Genomic DNA, 14,958 nt, shown 5'->3' on the forward strand with positions numbered 1-14,958 from the left:
CTTATGTGGACACATGGTCCACTCATGTCCATATAATCCACAACCATAGCATAACCTTTTTCCATGTTTCTTGCTCTTGGTTGTGTTGGCCTTGCTTGAGATGTGATTCTCTTGTTGGGTTTTGGAGGAAGCAAGGTTTTAACCCTTCTCAAGCTTCTTCACCATGTTATCACGATTATCTTGAGAAGGTTGTGCTTTCTCCTTACCCTTCAACCGAATCACATCTTTCTTTAATCTTTCTACCTTTTCTTTGAGCTCTATGTTTTCTATGAGATTTAGCTCAATCAAAGATTCTCTTGCTTGAGGAGCACATTCATTAGTACAAAAAATATTTAATTGAGATGGTGTACTAGTGAGTGAATGTGTAAGAGGTTGAGAAAATTTTACCGATGTGATCACAACCTCATGAGCTACCTCAAGCATGATGCTTGATTCTACTACTTCATCATGAGAGCACTTTAGATGAACATAGTTTGCTTGTAGCACATTATACTTGCTTGATAGTTCATCTAGCCTTGCCTTGAGCTCCAAGTTTTCCTTCTCTAGTTGTGAAACACTAGAAGAGGAGTTAGTAACTAAAGAATGCTCAATTGACAATTTTTCATACCTTTCACTTAGAGCCTTTAGTTCTTCCATCTTGGAGATGAGAAACAATTCTTGCTTTTGAAGTGATTACTCTTGCTTCTCAATCTCTTCTTCAAGCTCATCATTCTTTTCAACTATCTTCATGATGATAAACTTGTCTTTGCGGTTGAGATGATCAAGGTTGTAGTTGTCTTCAACTTCAACATCACTCTGATCTTGATCATCTACTTGTGCTTTCTCCTTTTCTTGATCTTTCTTGTTACTCTTCTTCTTGCTTTTCTTGGCCATGAGACACAAGTGATGAGTATCATGAGATACTGAGGTTGACTCATCACTTGGTCACCACTGGGCTTGAGCATTGTTGCAAACAGTTGCTTGCTGCTCTGCTACCTCAGCCATACCAGACATGTTCGGTATGTGCAGGCAGATAGCAGGTCATGCGCTGCTTGCACTTCTTACTCTGGCTCGACGCTCTTGAGGTCTTGTGAGGCTTCTTCGCTATATGAAGACATAATGGACACATTTTCCATTGACTTAATCTCAAGTGCGTCATCATATTTGGATTTTCCATATAAATCAAAAAGTCTAGTCCAAATGAGATGAGCACTCTTCGGAGGTGGTTATCCATTGAAGATTGCCTCATCTTGAACCTCTGCACTCAATGTACTCAACATGACATTAATAGCTTGAGCATTGAGTTGCATGCATATCTCTTCCTCTTTTGACAAATTTTTGTAGTTGGTCCAATCAACTATAGAAAGAGGTATGCTTGCATCCACAATATGCTCAACAAGAGGACTAATATCCCTAAAAGCATTAAGTACATGAATTGACCAAGGTAGAAAGTTTGAACCATCATTTTGGAGAAGCACCGGCTCCAACTCGATAGGCGTCGACATCCTTTTCTCACAGTGGTGAAGCTTTAGGTGAGAACCTAACTCTGATACCAATTGAAAGGACCTAGGATGCAGCCTAAAGGGGGGGTGAATAGGTGTTTCTAAAAATTAACACCTTTAAATGTAGAAACGATTAGTAAAGGGAGTTTTCAAAATGGAAACTCCAAATAAAGAGTAGTACCACCCCTCATAAGTTAGCCACAGAGTACACAAGGTATAAAGAATATATCTAGAAGCTACAACCCTGCAACACAAAGTTAGAACATAGAATGAATATATTTAGCATAGGCAGGAAATACCGGACGTGTCCGGTAGGTATACTAGACATGTTCGGTATGCACGTGTTTAGTAGAACAGCCTGGCACAGTGATCAATACCGGACGTGTACGGTATACACGGTTTCAGTGGAACAACCCTTAACTTGCTTCTTTCGATTTCTAACTTCAAATCAAATTGTAGGTACCTACTAGATATGAGAATATACACAGATAATCTGCACAAGAGCAAGAACAACACAAATATAAAATGAAATACGAATTGAGACACAATATTTGTTTTATCGAAGTTCAAACTCGTTCGAGTCCTACTCTCCGTTGAGGGGGCTACGACCCAACAAAGGTTAGCCCTAGAGGATACCACAAAGGTCACTCTAGCCGGAGTCTTTTCCAACTCCTTTTCCTCCTTCCACTAGTTGATTCCGAAGCAGCGGAATCATCCATTACAAACTTTCCAAGGCACACCACAATGTATCGGGTACTTTCCAGCGACGCCTAGCCATCTAGGACCGAAGAGTCCAAGAGTAACAAATGCGAATCACGAAATAGACAATATACACAAGTGCTCAAGTGGTGGCTTGCTCTCTTTTTCAAATTCTCTCTTAACCCACAAATGGATTTTGCTATTTGGATCGCACACTCACTAAGAGAGGGTTTGGGAGAGTTGGCAAGGGTCAAAAATGTGTAAGTGTATCAGCAGCATCAGTAGCCTCCAAAGGTGGAGGCTTGGGGGTATTTATAGTCCCCTTGGAAAAACTAGCCGTTATATAGTCGTTGCCCGTCCGATATGCATACCGAACACGTCTGGTATGACTTACACTATGCCAACGGTAACTGAGTTACAGTAACGTTGTGAGGCATCAGAACTCCCGATGAGTGCCAGAACTTCCAATCGTCAGAGCTCCCGACTTACGTCGAAACTCTCGACCCTCAACACATTTGAAAACTATGGTAACTGAGTTAAAGTATGTGAGGTGTTGAAACTCCTGACTCATGCCAGAACTTCCGACCATCGAAACTCCTGACTCACATCGGAACTCTCGACCCTCAAGGCATTTAAAAAATAGCCATTGACTTCTGGCCATCCATACCAGACACATCCGGTATTACCACCATAGTGAACTCTCCAAGTCAGTTAAGCACGAGATGTTGGAACTCCCGACCATTGTTGGAACTCCTAACCGTCGGAACTTTTGACTCATGTCGAAACTCCCGACGAACCAACCCAAGATCAACAATATTGTCATTGCTGGGGAAATACCGGACAAGTCTAGTATTGCCAGACCAGCAAAAACCAGTTAGCTCTTTTGTCTCTCAAACACTCTAAAAACTCATATGGGTTGGTTTGACCACTTATGAAACATTATCTATCAACATGATGCATCCCTCTTAATAGTACGATATTCCTATTAACTCAAATTTAAAAGTATAATGAATTTAAACCTTTTGAGTTGATCTCTTTCAACCGAAGCTGTGTATTCCACTCTTCATCAAGTGAGGGTGCCAACATATTGATATTGATCTTTTCACTTGAGCATAGCCATCTTGAGCATGTGACTTGATTCCATTCATCAAATTTATATAATACCAAATATATCAAGTCACTTTCATCAAACACTCCAATAGTGATTTGATCCTCGATATAGACATGACCATCATAGCTTGATTAGTACCTCAACTAAATGCAAGTACTTCCTTCTTCACCCTAGCTAGGTTCTTTGACCGCCAAGCCATCGCTTGCTCTTGACCCTTGCTTAGTACCTCGAAGCCTTTCCTTGCTATCTTCACCATCTCAAGCCATCAAGTCATATCTTGTGTTGAATCATCCATTCATTTGTATTGTTATATTTTTCATTTCAATTTAGCAAGCTTCAAATATGAGACCATTCCATATGCAATCCCTCATGTCTCATTAATTAATTCTTACAAGCTTGCTTTCACATAGTACATGAAAATCCCACAATAATTAAGCCTTTGTATGAATTCCATTTGTATTGTTGTCTCGTGCTTTAACTAGATTGTTTATACAACAATATATTATTTTGGCTTTCATTAAGTACCTGTGAGATAACCTATTACCTGTCCACACTTAGCAAATGAGTTAGACCTTTAATCACATTGTCATTCAATCATCCAAAACCCACTAAAGGGCTAGATGCACTTTCAATTAGTCATTCTAGAATTCTAGGGTGCTTACCTGATCGAGGTGCAGGGGGCGGTAGGGCTGGGGCCAGGGCAGGGGGCCAGCGGGCGTGGTGCGCGCGGCGGCAGGCACCACGGCGTGCGTGGCGCAAAGGCCATCGTGCATGGGGCAGGGCACCGGGGGAGGATGCACGGGGCATCGAGGGTGGCTGCACATGAGGTGGGTCACCTGCTCCTGCTTAGCTTAGGCACTTAGATGAGCGCAAGAGGGCCACGGGCGCGCGCATGTTGCCTTGAGCCGGCAAAGGCGTAGCTGAGTGGGGTGGCTGGTGGCAACCACTAGAGCAGGGCGGGCACGTGCATGGAGCCGGTGGCTGTGCATGGGGGCCAAGCATGGGATGCCGACAGCTGGCGCGGGCGCGGTGCGAGCATGGTGCCAGTAGTAGGCGTGGGCGTAGGGACGGTGGCTGGCGTGGGTGTGGAGCCAGGGCCAGTGGCTGGCTGCATGTGTGTGTGGGGGCAGGTGTACGTGTGTGAGTATGTGCGTGGCCGGGGCTGTGTACGATGGTGGTTTATCGAGTGCCCGCGATCTAGCACTCGACAAAGCCAAGGTTTGTCGAGTGCTAGATCGCGGGCACTCGGTAAACCCATTTTATTTTTTTTCATTTTTGAACCATAAACTACTGCATGTGTGTGGGGCCATGAAGCGGTTTGCCTAGTGTTCCTGGTCTGACACTCATCAAACCCTAGTTTTGCCGAGTGTCAGATCATAGCCACTCGACAAACGTATTTTTTTTCATTTTCCTCCTTTTCCATAATGTGTTTTCCTCAATTTGTTCTAATGTACTTTGAAAATACCTTTTCAAATTTACTGAACAATATATATTTGATTTTTCTAGGAATATTATTTGAATTTTTATGCAGTTATAGCTCAAATTCAATCTATATCAATTAAAATCCTATAATTGCACTTAATAAATTAAAATTATCAAACGAGTCCAAAAAATTACCAAAATTTCACATGAATTAATATTTGTTCTCTATTGCCTATAAAAAAGTTTTGAAATCAAACCCCAATTCGACTGCCACTTTGACTCCAAATCTTATCGAATCCTTCTCAACGCTACGATTCTTTTTCTGAGACACTTCGGTTTGTAAACATTGTACATGATAGATTATGTGAAACCTTCTCATTTTTTACCATGACCTCCACGTATGATATCATGAGATCTTGACAAATCTCATGATTTTTAGACTTTGTTTACTTTTTTTAGAATTTAAAAACCATTTGGCCACACATTCGTGGTCTTGTTTCCTGAACAAGATGTCCGAAATTTCTTTTCATTTCCCGGGTAAGGCCTCACACCGGACTCAATATCATGAATATCATTTTTCTACTCATTTTATTCTATTATTTGACCACTTGCAGTTCAAATTTGACTTATACCAAAAAATTCCTTGAAAATCAATAAATTAATTAAATATAGCAAACAGATCTAGAAATATACCAAATCTTAACATGGAGTACCACATGTTGTATGTGGAGAGTAGAAAAAGTTTCAAGGTTTGGAGAGAAAAAAACTTATTATTTCATGTAGTTATAGCTCAAATTCAATCTATATCAATTAAAATCCTATAATTACACTTAATAAATTAAAATTATCAAACGGATCAAAAAAATTACCAAAATTTCACATGATCCAATATATGTTCTCTATTGCCTATACAAAAAGTTTTGAAGTCAAACCCCAATTCGACCATCACTTTGACTCCAAAAACTTCTGAATCCTTCTCAACGCTATGATTCTTCTTCTGAGATACTTCGATTTGTAAACATCATACGTGACAGATTGTGCGAAACCTTTTCTATTTTTTACCAAGGCCTTCATGTATGATATCATGAGATCTTAACAAATCTCATGTTTTTCAGACTTCGTTTCACTAGTAGAGAAATGACTTTTGTCCACTTCAAAATTTGTCTTTAGTCCTAGTATTTTTTGCGCCCGGGACTAGAGAGACCTTTAGTCCCGGTTTATAGCTCCAACCGGGACTAAAGATCCCTGCCCAATGACTACTGTGGCAGGCTTTTGTTGTAGGGGACCTTTAGTCCCGGTTGGAGCTACCAACCGGGACTAAAGGTTAACTTTTACTCCCGGTTGGTCCCTCCAACCGGGAGTAAAAGTCTACTCCCGGTTGGAGGCTTCGTCCAGGACTAGAAAAGGACCTTTAATTCTGGTTGGTGTCTCCAACCGGGACTAAAGGTCCCCTCCTATATACCACTTCTTCCTCCCCGAGCACGAGCCACTTCGACCTCAGTGTTCTTGCTTCATCGCCGGCCTCTCTTCTTCCTCATCATCGGTAATCACAAGATTTCATCGATTGCTCCATCGATTCTTCGGTTCTAAAGGTTACCAACTTTATACTCTCATGTTTCATTAGTAGCATATCTCATTTTGTGGACTAGATATATGTGGTTTTTTATGGTGGATTTTTTTATTTGTAAGCCATTTAAGCTCAAAATCACTTTAAAGTTTGCATATTTGGATGAAGGAAGGTTAAAGTAGTTATTCAAAACTAGTATTCAGCTTTCATTTCTAGCATGCATAGCACACTTCATGGTTTAGAGATATAGAGAATTTTAGAGTTTTTTTAATTTTATTTGTTTATAAAATGAGAAATTTATATTATATTAGAAATGAGTATAGAGAGTAGATGGCAACGGCTTTAGGGTCCTCGGCCTCTCATCGAGTTCGAAAGTGGCTAAGGCCGGACCTCCCTCTCATTGTATGCGGCAAGTGTGAGAAGATTATGATGGAGTACCGGGTGAGGAAGGAGTGTCCCAACAAGGGCCGTATCTTCTACAAGTGTCCAGATCGTAATGTGAGTTATTTTGTCACATTTGATGATTATGGTTAATTTATACTTATTTTCATGATGATTGTGATTAAAGTTCTGATTTTTGTTTTAATTTTAGTGGGATGGCACTAGATGTTTAGGCTGATACTAGGAGGAAGAGTATGTTGAACACGTGCAAAACTCTCTTGCATAGGCGGCTATGGTGGCTGATGAGGCAGTGATCCTACGGAAGAAGCCTATAGATGTTAAACAAACGCATGATCTGTCTATTTTAGTTGGGATTGGTCGCGAAATCCTTATGCTGCTGAAGTGCATCTTAGCTTTAGTTTTTTAGTGGTATTTGGGATTGTCTACATTGTAGCGAGACTTTCATAAATTAATACCTTGTGTGGTGGCATGGATGTCATATAATTAACTAATTATGTTCTTGGTTTTAATACGGTATGTATGTCATGTAATACAGATGAGCTGGCATTGGATGTACAATGCTGATCACCGCTCCCAAGAGTTCATTGAGGGCATGCATTCTTTCTTACATGTGGCCGAGGCAAACAAACGCGATGGTTTCATGTGCTGCCCATGTGCCATATGTAAGAATTTGAAGGAATATGCTAGCTCAAGGAGTCTTCATTCACACTTGTTGAAGTCGGGTTTCATGCCAAACTATATTTGTTGGACGAAGCATGGAGAAACTGGGGTTGTAATGGAAGAAGGTGAAGAAAAACAATGGGACAATTATGACATTATTGCTGAATATGGTGCCTTCAATGATACTGCAATGGGGGAAGCTGAAGAAGAGGTAGGGGTAGAAGATGAGCCCGCTGATGATCTTGGTCAGGCCATTCATGACGCACAAAGAGAATGCGAAAGTGAAAAGGAGAAGATCAAGTTCAAGCGCATGCTAGAGGATCACAAGAAATTGCTATACCCAACTTGTGATGTGGGGCAGAAAATGTTGGGTACCACACTGAAATTGCTGCAATGGAAGGCAAAGAATGGTGTATCTGATAAGGGATTTGGGGAGTTACTGAAAATCCAAAAGAAGATGCTTCCGAAGGATAACGAATTGCTCGCCACTACATACGAAGCAAAACAGGTAGTCTGCCCTTTGGGATTAGAAATCCCGAAGATACATGCATGTCCTAATGACTGCATCCTCTATCGTGGCGAGGAGTACAAGAAGTTAGATGCATGCCTAGTATGTCATGCATCGCGGTATAAGATCATGCGAGATGACCCTGGTGATGTTGAGGGCGAACGTCCCACGAAGAAAATCCCTGCCAAGATTATGTGGTATGCTCCTATAATACCACGTAGGGATGAAAATGGTACGGATATTTTCCGACCATATTTGAAACCGAATCCATTTAGAGGGGTTGAGATCTGTCCGTATCCGAGTCTGGATATCCAACATCCGATACTATATCCGTATCCAAATACTCAAATCGCATATTTATGATGTCAATATCCAATCGTATCCTATCCGACATAGTTGACACTATCCGTATTCGAATCCAAATCCAGACAGAAATATGAAAACAAATATAATATCGGTGATATCCATCCGTATCCAATCCATTTTCATCCCTAATACCATGCTTAAAATGTTTGTTCAGAAACAAAGACCATGCAAAGTTGTTGCGATGGCACAAAGAAGACCGTCAGGTAGACAATATGTTGAGACACCCTGCTAATGGGTCCTAGTGGAGAGCAATCGATAGAGAATTCCCAGAGTTTGCAAATGACACAAGAAACTTAAGGTTTGCTTTAAGTACAGATGGTATGAATCCTTTCGGGGAGCAGAGTAGTAGTCATAGCACTTGGCCTATTACTCTATGTATCTACAACCTTCCTCCCTAGTTATGCATGAAGCATAACTTTATTATGATGCCAGTGCTCATCCAAGGCCCAAGGCAACCTGGCAATGACATCGATGTGTACCTGAGGACACTAGTTGAAGAACTTCTACTTTTGTGGAACAGACCAGGTGTACGTGTTTGGGATGAGCACAAACAGGAGCACTTTGACCTGCGAGTATTGTTGTTCGTAACAATCAATTATTGGCTTGCTCTAAGTAATCTCTTAGGACAATCAAACAAGGGATATAATGCATGCATGCACTGTTTCGATGACATTAAAGGTATATTCTTGAAAAAATATCGAAAGGTCATGTACCTTGGCCATCATCGATTTCTTCCTATGAATCACCCCCTAAGAAAGAAAGGCAAGCATTTTAAAGGTAAGGCAGACCACCAGACCAAACCGGGCAACCAAACTAGTGAGGATGTACTCAATATGGTCAAGGATGTGAAAGTAGTATTTGGAAAGGCACATGACAGTGAACCTATTCCGAACGACACCGACGGTCAAGCACCCATGTGGAAGAAGACGTCCATATTTTGGGAGCTACCCTATTGGCATGTCCTAGAGGTCCGTAGCGCGATAGACGTGATGCACCTGACGAAGAATCTTTGTGTGAACCTGCTAGGCTTCATGGGTGTGTATAGGAAGCCTAAGGACACACTTGAAGCACGACATGACCTACTGTGTTTGAAAGAACGAGACAACCTACATCTAGAGAAGATAGATGATGGACGCCATTACTTAAGTCCTGCCGGCTACACTCTTAGCAAAGAAGAGAAGGAAAGCATGTTTGAATGCCTAGCAAGCATCAAGGTACCATCTGGATTCTCCTCGAATATAAAGGGTATAATAAATGTGCTAGAGAAGAAATTCCTAAACTTAAAGTCCCATGACTGCCACATGCTCATGACGCAATTGCTTCCAGTTGCATTAAGAGGAATTCTACCTCCAAATATACGTCTAGCCACCGTAAAGCTATGTGCATTCCTCAATGCAATTTCTCAGAAGGCAATCGATCCAATGGATCTAGCGAAACTACAGAATGATGTGGTTCAATGTCTTGTCAGCTTTGAGTTGGTGTTCCCTCATTCCTTCTTTAATATCATGACACACCTCCTAGTTCACCTAGTCCAGGAGATTAGCATTCTCGGTCCTGTGTTCCTACACAACATGTTCCCCTTTGAGAGCTTCATGGGAGTCCTAAAGAAATATGTTCACAACCATGCTCAGCCAGAAGGAAGCATCGCCAAGGGCTATGGAACAGAGGAGGTCATTGAGTTTTGTGTTGACTTTATTCCCGACCTTGACCCAATTGGTGTTCCAAATCGCGACATGAGGGGAGACTAAGTGGAAAGGGGACACTAGGGAAGAAACCATATATTGGTATGCAAGACAATTATTTTAATAAAGCACACTACATAGTTCTACAAAACTCCTCCTTGGTGGATTCGTATATCAAGACACATAAAGAGTTGCTCCGATCCAAGTTTCTAGGGAAGTCTGAAGCTTGGATTACGCGTTAGCACATGGAAACTTTCAGCGACTGGTTGTGAAAAGAATGTCAGGGTGATGAGAGTATTGATGAGCAACTGTATTTGTTGGCTAGGCAGCCATCGTGGCATATCCTTACATACAAAGGGTACGAGATAAATGGGAATACATTTTACACAGTAGCCCAAGATAAAAGGAGCACCAACCAAAATAGTGGTGTCCGCATAGATGCCACCGACCCTAATGGAAATAAGCAAACATATTATGGCCGCATAGAGGAAATATGAGAACTAAACTATGCACCTACTTTTAAGGTACCTTTGTTCAAATGCCAATGGGTAAAGGCGACTGGAGGCGGGGTAGCAGTCGACAACTAGTATAGAATGACAACCGTGGACCTCAATAATATTGGGTACAAAGATGAACCATTCGTCCTTGCCAAGGATGTGAATCAGGTGTTCTATGTCAAGGACATATCTACAAAACCGAAGAGAGGGAAAAACAACAATGACCCAATCAATGAGCTAAAGCGCCACATAGTTCTTTCAGGGAAAAGAAACATCGTCAGAATTGAAGACAAGTCAAACATATCAGAAGATTATGAAAAGGATGACTGAATTCCACCCTTCACAGTGAACAAAGACCCAAGCATCTAGCTAAATAATGAGGACACTCCGTGGTTACGGCATGATCATAACCAAGGGATATACGTTAAGAAGAAGTTCACTACTAGGCCCGCTTGATATATATAAGTGATGTTTAATAGTGTGTATTAGAGGTATTATGTGATAATTGTGAATTCAGAGACGTTTATTAGGTGTTTCTTTTTTTTCTATGTTCATATTAAATTTGTGTTTGATGGTGGGATTCCCATGTTGCTTTTGGACAATGAGTGATGAAAAAATGAAAAGATTTATGTTAAAATGATGTGAAAACAAATTTCCAATCGAAAACAAAAGTTTTAATGATTTAAATTAAACACTATATTTTTGCATTAACGAAATAGTAATTATTAATGACAATATGTTTCAATATTTATAAGAAAAAACAAAAAACTTTAGGTCACACAATTTTCCTATGTGCAATAAAGCAAAAGTAAATCCATATTCTTTTAAAATAATTTTATGCCTTGTATTTAATTTATTGTGCAATTAATAAGAGTTTAACATTTTATAGAAAGAAATATATAAAAAAACAAATGGAGCTTGAAATGGGCAGGAAGTGAAACTGCAGCCCAACTTTAGCCCTGGGTAGATCTACCACCAGGGACTAAAGGTGGGCTGCATTTTTTGCGGCCCGCCAAAATACACCTTTAGTCCTAGTTCGTAATACCAACCAGAACTAAAGGTATCCTTTAGTCCCGGCTGGTATTATAAGCCGGGACTAAAGGTAATACCTTTTGTCCCGGCTGGTATTACCAGCCGGGCTAAAGGTCCTTTAGTCCCAGGCGTTTACAGGAGCTGGGACTAAAGGTCCCTCCCCTATATAAGGTAGTTGTTTCTTCTTCCTCCTCACTGTTCGTCTTTGTCGCCCATCGCCACTACCGCCGCTGCCGCCCTCGTCATCACCGCCCTCACCTTCCCCGCGCCTGAGCCCGACGCCGCACCTTCCCCGAGCCCGATGCCGCACCTTCCCAGCGCCCATGCCTGATGCTGTAGTAGAGGAGCCGCTCGAGTTGACGCACCGCCGAGGATGAGGAGCCCTAGAGCCGGTGATGAGACCCCCTCCTGTCCTGCAGGTCTCATCTTCCTTAAGACCGGTGGACCTGAGTCCAGTGCCCTCGACGGGGACGCTGCCCTCCATGCAGCGGCCCTCCATCATCTGGAGGAGCATCGTCGACATCCGCACCGCGGACCATGACTAGTGCACCTCCGTACCACACTTCGCCACCGGCAGTATGTCACCGCCGACCTCGACGCCTTCCCCTTCCGCCGCGTGTTGCTCTTGCTTCGTCACCACCATGTTAGTGGCTGAGGAACCATGGATTTGGGGAATTGCCGTATCACGGTGAATCTGCTTCATCACCACCGTGTCACGGCTGGAGTATTCGATTCCAATCCAATTCCTATTCAACCTCGCTCGGCCAACACGGCACCTCAGACATGAAAACAGAAAAACTTATTACAGAAATCCTCTTTAGTCTCGAGGGGTAAAATTATTACTATCCAAATATCGTGTACGTGATATCCTATAATTTTACCCCTCGATTTATACAGTAAAAGTGAGATGGTGGTGTGCACTGTGCTGCCGCTGCCGACTACCGTGCCGTGCGCTACTGAACCTGGCCACCTCTGCAGACGCGTCAACCAATGGAAGCTCACTGCGCCTATGCTATACGTGGGATGGGACGATGAGTGGACTGAGGTAGCTACCACTATAGGCTAGTGTAGCAATAATGTGTGATGCCGAGGTGAGTGCTATTTTTGTGCTTCAGCAGCGCTATAGTGCCGAGGCATACCAAAGTAGCTATGCGGTAGGATGCCTTTTTGCTTTTGCTTGGCCGCACGGCACGCAGAGGTATGGGCGCCCGCGGCAGCAATGCCCACTGTGAACAGTGGATGCGACACGCAGAGGCCTACATAGCACGGCTATTGTAAAGTAGTTCAAGCTTGGGTCCTTGACTAGGCTAGTGGGTTGGCCTGACCTGATGTGTGTTGCGTGCCTTACCAGATCCATGCCATGTTGGATCAGTTTGCTTCTTTGGCCTATATAGAGGAATGGGAGGGGAGCATGAGAGACACGTAGGAAGGTTTATTTCTACAACAAATCTAGCTACCAGGGGCATGCATGAAGTACTTAATAGTATTATACCCAAATGGATGATGGACCCTGCATCCTAAAATATAAAGGCTAGAAATTCAAATTTTTGTACCAAAATACAAGATATCCTAGATCCTTAACCTCCTCTCTCCTTTTTTTTGGCCAGGATGTATTGAGATTCTTTTTAAACTTATTAGCTTCATCCAAAACAATCAGTTAGTAAATAAGGAAAATAACAACTAAACTACTCCCCTCTATTCTAATTAATGAGGGGCAAAGTGGTCTTTGTTTATCTTCTTATTTTTTTTATCTAAATATCGTTAGGATACTTTATATTTTAGGACGGAGGGAGCAGTTAGTATACCGGTTTACAACAACCAAGCTTCTATATTTCCATGAACAAAGCACCACCTATCCTGCTTCCCTCCGCCTCCTCAAAGAGTCGTTTATATATATATAAATGTTATGTAGAAAAAAACGAATGGATTTTTGAGTGTAGTTATTTAATTAATTTTAAGCACATGACTCGATCCATTTTATAGATATATGGTTTTTATTTTTTATAGATATATCTAGTGGTGTAAAAGCTAGATGGCTGCCCCGAGAGACAACATGGATGAAGAAATAATGGATATTATCAACATCGGCACTCAATTTGCCGATGGTGACCAGTAGGATGTAGATGACGAGAGTCAATACTTGGCTCTTGAAAATAATCAAGAAAATATTGTGCAAGAAAATACTGGCGAGGTATATATATTTATATATATATTTGAATATTATATATATATTTGAATATCTATCATCTATTATGTGTACACATGATATTTATTTATTCTTTTTTTATACGTAGCCCTCTGGATCGATGACCACAACGGTGAAAAGCAAAAATATTTGAGGCCCAAAAAAGCCATTGGAGGGGCGCTACATAATATCAAAATTCAATATCGAGATAGGCGAACCACTTAGTCCACATGCAAGGAAATTCATGCAACACTATGGGTACTTTATAAGGGATATACTTCCGATCAGTGCCCATGAATGGAAGCAAAAGATCAATGAGCCTCATGTTAGTTTTGTCTCTGATCTTGATAAGAATTTAATTTGGGATGATATCCTTCAACATTTCACATTGCAAGTGGATGATTATGATGATATCAACGATGATGAATTGAAGGAGCTAGTTCGAAAGTGGACTATGAAGAAGATGGCCACACAATTCCAGACTTGGAAAAAATCCCTATACACAAAATACGTCAAGAAGAACCTAACGCCCAATTTCAATACTAGGGGCCCGCTTGCGAAGTTGAGGCCCTACTGGAATGATTTTGTACAGTATAAGACATCGGAAGAGGGTGAGGAACGAGTGAGAAGGAACTAAGAGAATGCCTAACAGAAGATATACCACTATGGCATGGGATCAGGTGGCTACGCGACTGCCATTCCCAAGTGGAAAAAAATGGAAGCGGACATTCTTGCCAAGGGTATCACACCAGAATCACTCAATTGGCCCAAACGTGCGAAGAATTGGTTTTTTGCTCATGGGGGAAGACTGGACCTAGAGACCGAGAAGCTAGTTCATGGCCCAAAACTCAAAAGAGCAACACAAAGATTTTCTTATGCTCTACAAGCTAAAGCTATTGGTGCGTTCAGGCCTAATAGAGAGAAGGATGAACTGATATATGCCATCGGGACTGCTGAACACAGTGGCCGAACGAGAAGTTTAGGACAGAACATTTCTTGGGAGCATGATTTCCCTGACGACAGAGATACCTATAGAAGCCGATAGAGAAGGAAGGATGAGGAAGCAATGTGGATCAACAGGTTGGAGGAATATGTTTGTGAGTCACGGGAGGCATTGCTTCAAGCACAGGAGCGCGAAAAAGACATGCAAGCTAGAATGCAGGACAAAATCATAAAGCAAGTGCAAATAGCAATGAGTGCCCAAAGGCAGGCATCAGATCCAGAAATCAACATTAATATTAGCCCCCTTGATTACTTGAAAAGCAGCTGTGCTTCCACGGAGTTGCCAAATCAAGATGATGCAACGCTATGTTTCTCCATGGATGACATCACTGCACCGTTTACAT

Source organism: Miscanthus floridulus, chromosome 8 (genome assembly GCF_019320115.1).
Source record: "Miscanthus floridulus cultivar M001 chromosome 8, ASM1932011v1, whole genome shotgun sequence".
Taxonomy (NCBI): Eukaryota; Viridiplantae; Streptophyta; class Magnoliopsida; order Poales; family Poaceae; genus Miscanthus; species Miscanthus floridulus.